Source organism: Strix uralensis, chromosome 2, assembly GCF_047716275.1.
Source record: "Strix uralensis isolate ZFMK-TIS-50842 chromosome 2, bStrUra1, whole genome shotgun sequence".
Lineage (NCBI taxonomy): Eukaryota > Metazoa > Chordata > Aves > Strigiformes > Strigidae > Strix > Strix uralensis.
The window spans coordinates 7,039,949-7,051,482 of record NC_133973.1 but is presented as its reverse complement, the minus strand read 5'-3'; positions in this window follow the sequence as shown (position 1 = coordinate 7,051,482).

Sequence of the window (11,534 nt, the reverse complement as noted above, 5' to 3'; positions counted from 1 at the left end):
ACCAGAAATGTGCCAAGACTTCATCTGTGTAAAACACCCATAGGATATCAGGTATCAGAATCATCAGCCCTTTTCAAAATATATCAAATACAACTTCACTGTCATGTCCCAAAAGTTCCTCACTATAAAGCTGCCCATAGGATGTATGTGCCTTCTAGTGCTCCAAAGAGACAGAAGATTGGTCAGAAGAGTTGACACCATGCAGCCACATAACCAGTACTGCACAGCAGTGCCAGAAGCATTAATGACATTTTTATTGAGAAATGTTAGCTTGCATCTATGAAGAGTTGTTTTTTGGGCAACTCATGCCGCTATGCCTCTCTAGTATGGTGTCCTAGATAACTTCTTAATGCTCTGCCACAATGGTGCACGAGGAAAGGACTGATGGCGAGAGAGATGCTGTGTGAGACAGATGTCTGGCAACTAGGGAGAAGAGAGGCATCAAGTAAACCATGCAAATTACTACCTTTACACTGCAAATCTTAATTTCTGGGGACATGTTGATTTTTTTACTGAAAGAATACAAATTCCCTGGGAAAATGTCCAAGTCAAATAAAATTCAACACTTTTCAATGAGCTCTAGCATATAAACAAAATGAGAGGGTGAAAAAAAAAAAGAAAAAACATCCAGCTACAGTAATGTGGAAGTGTTTTATGCTCATTATTATCTCATTTGCTTGATTTTCTTTTGGGGGATTGATCTGTTTGGGGAACATGAAGTTTGCCTTTCCCTGTATTAGAAGAGCAGGCTGTATATGAAGGGAAATGCAGATCAAAGCCTGAGGACACATAAAGGAGAGATGGCACAGAAATGGAGTGGAGGAAAGGAACAGTGTAAGGAAGGTGGAGGAAAAGTTGAGAGGACTGCTAGTTATTAATGCCAAAATAATATCCAGCAACTACACTCTGAGGGTCACAGCCTGAAGACATCATCAAAGGTGATCTGGGGATCACAGCTCAACTTGGCTGTCTTCCCTCCTGCTCATTTTATCTTCCAAGACACGATAGCAGCAGGTGAGGGTGTTGCAACAGGCTTGGAGTCCTGATCTAGACCATTCCCACACACTGGTTTTACAGGGCAAAATATAAATTTTATTCTGCTAAGTCTCTGTGTATATAATGCACAAATGCACTTTCCAGAGAAAGGGCTTCACAGATCATCTTCTTCTGTATTAGATAAGGAGGATCCTGAAGGAACCTGAACTGATTTGCAAGACCACACAGAAAGATAATTACGTCTTGTATATTCAGGCCTATTTAACAGGAGGGATATTATTGTTGATCACAAATTCAGTGTGAGAGATCAGCTCCTCACATATTTTAAAATTTGATCCTTCTGTTAAGACCCTCAGATCTGGGCAATCCTCTCTCCTCAAACCCAAACATGTGCACTCAGTTGAAGCTGTTTGCCATGCTCAGGCATCACCAGTGGCTACACTTGTATTTCTCCCTCACAGAATTATCAAAAGTCAACAGACTGGGACTTTTGCAATAATAACTTCAGAAATGTGAAAATTTCTAAAAGAGAAACTTGACAGGAGAAAGCTAAATTAACCATTTTAGCATGTCAGACAAGCCTCACATGAGATCCTCCTCAAAATGGATATAAATGCATCAAAACAGACAATTAATTGCAGCAGGTTAATTGTGATTAAAATGTTCTTGCTGTAGTTATTTGTTATTATACCTTGATTTTGAACAGGATCTTCTGAATTCTGACTTATTTATTTCCCTCTCCAGCGAAGACTAGGCCACACTTTGAAGTGGGATCAGTCTCGCTTCTTAATGATATAATTGTTATTTAAGGAGCAAATATAGAAAACAAAGGTGTTCTTCTGACGGAAGCAGGCTCCAGGGACTCAAGGAGGGGAGCAAAGTGAGGACTGAGCCATGTAGATATCCAATTGTACCCTTACTAGGCAGAGGGGTGCCAGAATAACATTCTGTGCTCTTCCAGGAGTCTGGATACAAGCCAGTGCCAACAAACCATAGGTACAGAAAGACAAGCCACATTCTACAGATCTGATCTTACCCCACCATGCTGCAGAGGTTTTGAGTAACCATGGAGCCACAGACACATCGGGTGACTTGGAGTGTGAAGTCAGGACTACTGCTCTCTTAGCCCTGCCTCATTAAGCCTGCGCTGGGAAAGAAAAGAGTGGGCATAATATTTTTAATTTTTCCTTTTTAAAAGCCTTGAACTCAGAAAAGAAAAGAAAACCAAATACACACATTTTTGAACATCTGACAAAAGCTGACAAATCCTGGCCCCAAAGTCCTTGGAAATGGCACTCTAAAATCTTGGGTTTAGGTTTTAAGAAGAATATGTGAACAACTTAAATAAAAGAAGATTATTTTGAGGAATCTTCCATTTTCAGTAAAAACTTTTTTTTTTTTTATTTGCAAAGTTTGGATGGAAATTTCTTCGCTAGCTCTACTTGCAATCAGATACATGTCATAGCTCTAAGACCAGCCACATGGGCTTGTTTTGCTAGGACTCTAGTAAAATATAAGCTCTTCTTTGACTTCACAGATATCAAAGGAAGGAAACTTCTTATGGTAGACTTCTGTTTTCCTCCTTTTGTTCTTCAGGACAAGCAAAGAGTTCTGAAAAATGAGCTGAACTAGAGACATGCACTCTCACAAAATAGACACAACACATGCGTACTGTAGTTCCAGATTTGTAGGTCATTTTATCTGGTAATACCGCTCAGAAAACTTCAAGAGTCAGAAATAGTTTTTATCAAACACTCCATATTCTGCATTGCTCTGCTCCTGCTAAAAGAAATATGGATATTTGCATTAAAAATGCTTTGGTCTTCATTTTGTTCTTTTAAGATGCATGTGTCCTGCTGTTCAGTTCTCACTGGGATTCACGGATTTCTTCAGAGCAATCAATAGCGATGTGATAGTCTGCCGACGCGGAAGTCTCGGACACAACTTAGACGACCAATGTGATCAAGTTGATGCCACTTTATTAAAGGCTACGCAGCAATTTATACTCTATCTCAAGCTTCACGCGCCGCTATCTTATTGCTAATAGGCTAAAGCTACTTGTTCACGCGCCCTTCTGCCCTCTATGATTGGTCCCAGTGTGGTGTCCACGCGCTGCTCTCCCCCCAGGTAGACCCCCTGTTTTCGACATTCCAACATCTTTATCTCTTGGGAAGGAATGTAGTTTCTCAGGCTGTCTCGGCCTTGTTTTTGTCCTTGAACACAGCTGCAGCTCGCTGTTACAGTGAGGCCCCTTGGTCTGGATCGCTCACAACATGTCCGTTGTTCTCCAGCGATGTCACAATAGTCTTGGACTAGAGTCCTGACACTCGGGCAAAAATCAAAAAACTAAGAGGCTATTTTCTTGCAAGTACTCTGAGAAGTGTTAAAACTTGAAGACAGAGGGAGACCATACAGGTCAACTATTGGGCTGATAGTTCTGCCATCCTGCCAAATTTACATTTGTTAGAGTTGTAACAGGGACAGGCCAAACAGATTGTGGGACACTTGTGCTAGGTCCAAATGCAGAGGGAGAAAAAGACTCTGCCCGACAGAGCTTAGGCTACAAATGCCACTGGCAACCTTGAAATCAGATTAACAGGATTGTCTGTAACCACAGAGCAGGGTTAGGGCTTTTTCCCTACAAATGAGCTAGGTTGCCTGAGCTCAGTAAGCTGCTTGAACATAGCATTATGGCAGTCACCAGAGTAGTCCATTTCATCTTAAGGGACTGCCCACATGCTACACGCCGCACGTTTAAGAATAGTCTAAATTGGAACCTAGAACATCATATTTCTGTGCTCCCATTTGATCTCCACTCCAGAACAGTGTGCCTGCGTGGTGAAGTCACTTCTCTGTAACTGGGTTGTCCCTGACTAACACATGTGAAATGTTAAATAAAACTTCATGACAGGTATTCTGCAGGCTGTGAAAAGAGACTGGTGGCAGGCATGGCTCCACACAAGGTACCTCAGGTGTCACCACCTGCCCTATGGGAAGAACATTGATGGAAATCAAAGGCAAGATGGTACATATGTTTAAAATGTAACTTCACTACAAAGCTCGTACAAAACTCTTCTCGAGTCTTGCATCAGTGGAGAATGAAACAAGAATAGGATCATTCCTTTCCTACAGCAGCCCTTCCTAGCACTGTACTTAATATTTTTCTTCAGGTTATTTTCAAACTCTGAGTTCATTTAGAGCTGGTTTCCAGATGATCCCCCTCTCCCAGCCCTGCAGGCTGGAGTTCACTGTCTACAGGGCAGGTGCAGCACCAGCAGATGTAGCGTGAGTTTCTCCAGATATTCACAGAGCACATCCATGGAAAAAGGGCATTGTTCACACACGCAATTACACTGTGGAACTCATTGCTCCAGGAAACTGGCACAGCTCAAAACCTAACAGCAATAAAAAAGGACCAGATATTTATGTGGCTCTCAAGAACATCCACAGTTGTAACAGGCAACAATAGCAAACATTTTTCACTTGAGGGCTTATGCTACTTCCTAACTCCTGGAGATCTGAATGGCACTGGACAAGAAGGTCAAATTACCCTCTTCTCTTTTCTCACCCATTGTACCACTGGATCCTCAAGTCTTCCTCTGAAATCTTTGTTCTAGATCATGTAGGATCTGGACATTGGACTGGATGGGCAACATTCCAACAAGGACATCAGTTCCCACTTATCTATACCACAGAAGAAGGAAGAGGGGAGTTCAGTTGCCTAATGTTTTTCCTTCTTCACCCCTTTCCACAGAGATTTGATAACAGCTGTCATGTACTTTAGTGCCTTTCATCCACAAAGCTCAAAGTACTCTCTGTAGAGGTTATGTCCTGTTATCACCAGCCTAGGAAGGGATGTCAAAAGAGCTGAAGTGCCTTTTGCTAAGTCTCACACAGAAACTGAACTTAAGAATCAAGAAAACCCCAACGTACTTCTAGACCTTCACAACTTTGCAGCCATGATGGTATTTTCTAGTTGAGTTGCACGTGTCATGACTCTGCCCACTGTAGGCTGGCATCCAGCCTGCTGCTCTCTTCTAATCAGACTCTGGCTTCTCACATTGGGATTGTGGTGGGCTCTGCTTTGAAATGAGATGCCTGAAAATGGTTGACACCTGTAGTCCTCTGGCTCTCGGGAAAATTTGTTAACCTTCAAGAAAAGTCTTGGAGAGGAGGGACTTTCAAGTTTTACAAGATGGTGAAGTTCTCTTTGGTTCCTTTAAAAAGCATTAGCAAAGGTCAGATTAACAAGTCAACACTGAAACTAGATACGACCAAGACTCCCAAAATTGATGCAGAAAAGAAAAGAGGTGGGTGGGGACTGGGTGTGGGGGAGAAAGGCCCACAACACAACATTGGCTCTGATCCTTTCCCCCTTGTTGGGCCTGGGGCACACTTGATAAGGTGAAGGGAAATTGTAAAATTAGACCTGGCAACCTACACAGAGAGGCCCAGTGCAAGGCCCTTGGCCTGAGGCAAGCTGAGAAAGTTGAGGAATTGTGGGGGAAAGGGGACTTGGCAGGCTAACTTCCTGTGGCTGCATCCAGGGCTAATTAGTTTTCAGTGTTCTGTGTGTGTTTGAATGGAAACGAGCCAGCACTGAGAGGCACGGGGTGAGGAAATCAAAAACACATGCACCGAGAAGGAAGAAGGGGGAAAAAAAAAAAAAAGGAAGGAAAAAAAAACCCCTGTCCTTTTTAGCTACATTTTCTTTTTCAGGAGGGGATCTCATCATTTTGTTCCATGAGCACTAAATCACCCCGGCTCCCCTGTCTATCACATCTCACATCTGCTTCAGAACTCATTAAACATCAAAAGGCCTGCCCTATCAGTTCTGCTTAGTTAGAAGTCTGAGTTACTAGAGTCCTAACCAGGGAAGATTTTGTATGTTTTTAATAATAGCTTAAGGAACTTCTTAGCACCCCATAAATTACTTAATGCAACAAACTCTTCCTGTGGACCAGCAAATGTTTTACAGAGGAGCTGAATGCTGCCTTAACATGCTTGTGGTCAGTCCAGAGTTACATAGCAACCTGCTTAAATGAACCTTTAATCCGTGTTTCAGTTTAGGAATTGTTTTCTCATGTATCCTCTCCTGCCGCTAGCCCACTCTTATTTTTACTGCCGCTCTAATTTTATATAACTACATTATAACTTGTATTTCCATAGTATTTTGATCCTCAAGAATGCCAAGGCAATTACTAAAACAGCGATCATAACACTACAGCACCAATGAAATCTGCCTACTTCTGCCATACCATTTCTCCGTCTTCAAATACTCATGTACAGTGCCCTCCACTACCGCGTATGCCAGACAAACAGTTCATGAAAATAATTTATATACAGGAAACACAATGAACACAGTAAAGGCTCCAGTGGGCGTTTGTTATTAAGAGTACAAGAGCTCTTTAAAATGAGCTGAGCCTAGACTGAGTGCAATTTCTGAGTGCTTGTTATTCAGACAAAAGCAAACCAATTTTCATCAGGACACTCACAAACTTTTGTCTTTAGTGAATAAGTTTTTTCTGCCTAATTGGAAATTTCTGTCTGGAGCTGTTTAATCACTACAGAACTTTCATCCCTCTTGATAGAGTCAGAAAACACCTTTTTCGCACTTTTCCTCATGCTCAGGAATTCTAAATCACTTTTGCTCACACTTTTTAAAAAATCTGACCAGTGGTCAGACTTGAAAATGTGAGTCCCATAGGTGAAAATTTCAGATGGTGGCAGGCAAATCAAGGAGAGGGTTTGAACCGAAAAAAAAAAATCTGCAGCTCCAGCTTTAGCAATCATCCCCACTCAACTGATACCAATAAGCTTTGTCATATAGTTGCAACTGTTTCTTCTTCCATCTGAGGTTGGGGGCATACCTGTACTTCAGACAGGCTGAGGTTCAGCAGCATCCTTGACCCCTCAGAGTTGCACTGATTCTTGGTAGAGCCCTAAAACTCAGAATCTCTTCCCTCTCAGTTCTGTGGGTAAGAGATCAAGTTTTAAAAAATAGAAAAAGTTAGAAAAAGAACTATTAAAGAATGGCGTTCAAAAATAACAAGAACAACAGTTGTGTGTAAATGTTTCTTTTTATTTTTATTTACCAGGAATGACATTCTAAGCTAAAAGGTATATAAAAATCTCTCTTCCAAAAAATTATAAATCAACAAAATATTTTTTCAAAATGTGAGCATAAATAAAAGGAAATAAAAAGTAACTAGCATGACCCTCAAACCATGTTGATCTATACTCATCATGGAGCATAAGCAGAGATGTGTGTTAGCACATCCACTGTAAGGCCCTATGCCTCCACTGGCTATCGAGCACTCACCTTGGTGCAGGTGAAACAACCTTGGACATCAGAGGTGCTATTAGACTAGGAGTCAAGGGAAAATGAAGTCAATGGCAAGTTACTGACTCTTTTCTAGGACTGCTATTGCTTGCCAACAAACTGTGGATACTGCTTAGCAAGGGAGGCTTCCATTTCCAAACACAGGGTGTCTGCTTCCTTGCACTTTCGTGGAGAACAGTCCTGCAGAACAGCAAGGACTCCTACACCTGCAGTGGGTGCAAGACAGCCTCTTAAGGGAGCACATGTTCACTTCTTCTTCATGTAAAGGGTTCCCAGTGCTGTCTGACCAGATCAGTTTTAAAGGAAAAGTACAAGGTTTATTCCGACGTGATGCACCATTAAGGAAAAAGGTACTCTGTTCAGGAACACATATGAGGAAATTAAGTCCAATGGGGGATACCTGGTCATTTAGCTCCGTTCCAGGATATGTGTGGTGGTCCCTTCAATGACACTGCTGATAGGACAATTTCACAGCTGTCAGAGCTGCCAGCTGAATTCCTAGGTGATCCACGGCCTCTGTTCATTGATCCTCTAAAGAGGGACCTTTATCTAGGATAAGCTTCCCATAAGAAAACCCCAAGTCACCACAGGTCCTGTTCAGTGTATCCGTGCTGCTGGGGACTGTCTGTAACCCTTCACCTTGACAAGTAATGTAATTAAGACATCAGCTTATAAGAGTACATCAGTGAAATGCAATCAGTCGCAGTGTTAGCCTCTCTTACACTACGTGCTTAAGGAATGAAGCACCAAGCTAGTCAATGAACAAACTCCCTTGTGCAACACAAGGCTGACACCCCCCTAAAAGCATGATGTTGGGGATTAAATTTAGTCCTTGAGAGTTCACATATGTTTAAGCACAGAGATGTTCAGTGACATACAACTCCAAAACTGTTTACTACACAAATACTTAAATGATAGAGAGGAATCCAGCTTATTACTAGTTCTAAATAGAGACTAAGCACATCAGGAAATGATGACAACTTGAAGGTAATTATGTTTAGACTGAAAAATGCCTCAGCCACAGCTCACTGTGTTTGGGAACCCACGTCAGACCATAAATATTCCAGAATCACTGGAAGACTATGAATAACACTAAAATGAAAGCTACCTAAAGGTATCATTGCATGGGTCTTTCAAACAGATAGGCCATATACTCCAGATCTGAAGACAACTATGCTCAGCCCCTAGCTGATATTCTCCGATAAGGCATTCAAAAGCTGTAGTCTTCCTTCTGTAACTGTTATTTTCTTCTGTATTCACGATTCGTACCCTGCACCAGTTTAAATTCAGCACCCCTATGGAGGAAATGACAGGTTCTGAGTGAAAGAAGTTCTAGGGAGTGTGTGTGCTTTCCCACTCTTTGATTTCCCCCTTCATGTGGAGCTCACACTGCCTTGGGATGATATTTACTCTTAACTTGGAGTCAAAGAACATATTTGCTCTCTGTTTTTCATTAAATACAGAGGGTTTCACAAAAGAGGCCATTTTTCATCAAAAAATTGTTTTCAAGTGAAAAATATCTACCAGCTCTACTCCTGACTCTAAACAATTCCTGGCCTAGAAGCACATTACTGTGACTTTACAATTCATAGAGTATGACTCAAGAAATGAGAAAAATGTTTTCAAGAAGTTGCCATGAATATTTTTTTTAAAAAAACCCGAAGTATTTATATCACAGCTAACAGTCCAGCTGGTAGCCTGCATGCCATCTGAGACAGCCACAGCATTCACTAGCATCAATCTTGCTCCTTTTTTTGATGACGGGCTCTACATTTGCTTTCATTCAGCCTCCTGCTTCCTCCTTCATTTTCTATCACTTTAAAATAATTGTCAGTAGCATGATATAAGCTGTAGTGTTTTTGCCCTTCTTCTGCCTTCCTCATGTTCCTGCACTCAAAGATGTCCTAGAATAAGGACAAGTGCCTAGGTTGAAGGAGGCAATTGAACAGAAGGTACTTGAGAGGTGTCAGAATCATAAACTGAAGGTGCTTGGTGCGCTGTGGCTAATGGACCAAACGGGACATGAGGGCTGGCTCTACTTTAATGCTTTAAGGGGTGAAGTAAGTCTTACTTGGGTTCTAAAAGCTTTCATAAGACGTTCTTCATATGTGCTCAAATTCTTTGCGGCTTCATCAAAGCAAAATCTAGCCTCTGTTCAAGCAGGGAATTTTCTTTTTTTTTTTTCCTTTCTTTCTTTTCACCAGAGACTTCCTGTGTATCTTTCTTCTAAAATGACATAAATCCCTCCCTCATCCGACCAGTGCATACAGCATATTTGGAGGCAACTTATATAAACAAAATAAACCAGAGTTTATCAGCAGAGATTAGGTCAACTGATCTGAGCCCTAAATAGTGGTGTAGTTTTGCACCTATGGAAGCCAAGAGCAAAAATTTCCCTTTAGCTTCAGACTAAAGTACTGTCAATTATAGAGTTCAGAACTATGACTCAAATACAAGAAAACTGTTAGACTCATTTAAAAGTCATGAAATATACTTAAAAATAATAAATTGTAATATTTTTAATGTCTTTCTATATTTTCAGCCTTCACATTTGGCCCTCTTAATATACAAATATGCTATTTTTATGGACAAAGGATGACATATACAATCCCTTCTGCAAAACAAATAAACCAAAGTATTATCCATCACAAGACCCACAGGTAAAAAGTATGAATTAACAGCATGAACTGAGGTGAAAAGGCACAGTGGAAGTTCAGTCTGATTTTAGAAAAACACCATGCTCCCCTTTTCCAAGTTCTAAGACAATATAAGGTAACAAAAATAAAAAGACATCTGCACTGAGAAGACTTGATAATGCATTCCATGTTGGCAGGACACCGTGAGCTAGCTACTACATGCCAGTAACACAGCCAAAGAAGGCATCATTGCCCAGGAAGAGAGGCGAGCTGAAGCCATCAGGGATATGCTAACAATACAACCACCAAGTTATAACCGTGCATCATGATTTCTCTAGAGAGCTAAGCAGAAAATAAAACTGCTGCCTCCTCCAGTGGAGTATATCCAAGGAATGCAGAAGCAATGCTGTCTGACATCTCTAGAGTGAGTCCTCCCAGTAAGCAAGACACTGGATATAGAAAGCAGGTGTGATTATTTTAGCATCTCTGAAACATCCGTCCATCTAAATATCTAAGCACTGGTAGTACATACATCACCACGATATATAAAAGTCACAGAGTTGTTATCCCGACAACAAAACGCCACAGTCCAGAAGCTGAGGGAATGTTTAATTTTATTTCTTCTCCTCATTTTCCATTCTCCTCTTTGCCTTCAGTTATTGTTGTTTTAAGCTTCAGTGAAGACAGGAGTTTCCACATTTTATTCACAGAATGCCAAAGTCCCATCTCCACTGGAAAGCAAGCTAGTGGCTGGGAAAATTTCATCTCCTGCTCTCATGCCTTTTCTTTCAAGTCTGACAGTTTCAAAACACTTCCTGTAAAATAATATAGAAACTATACATATATCATTTGATCCCCAAAGAGTATAATTGCACCTTTATCACTTACTTTATTTCTTCGTCTATGTATTATTGCTCTTGCAAACTACTTGGCAGCACACACTGTCACTCAAATGGAAAGAATGACAGTTTTAGCAACGACCTGAAAGGTAAGGAAGATCCTTGTCCGCACGTACTCGGAGGTTCAGTTTTCTCTAGACCAAAGCTATTATAAATAAATTTTCTGAAAATCAGCAGCACTTGGTTTTGGCCAGACAAAGGTCTTCTGCAGCATGATTTTTTCCTTAATAGTGGCTCTTACTCTCAGATATGTTCACTTCACCTTTGCAGACTAAGGAGGGTTTGCCTCCTGAATTCTGCTCTTCACTATTAGTGGTTCTTTCTTTGGATGTGTTAATTAAATCTCTGCCTTTCTCCCACAGAATAAGCACACTGTGTTTTAATTTTCCTGTCTAGAAAATGACACCAATAATGCAATAAATAAAAAATAACATTAAAAGTTACCCATTATTTGAAATCATCTACATTCCTGGGCAGCCATCCTTCCAAGGGCTAGATTTTCTGAGATCTAGTTCAACAATTCACGCTCCCTGCACGGTTTGCCCTTCTTCTTTCCTTTCTCTTTGAAAACCAGATTTTAAAGAATCTAAGTTAAGCATTAACTCATTCTTCTTCCTTTGCTGCTCTTCTCCACTCCCTTTGAGTCTCAGGTAACTCTTG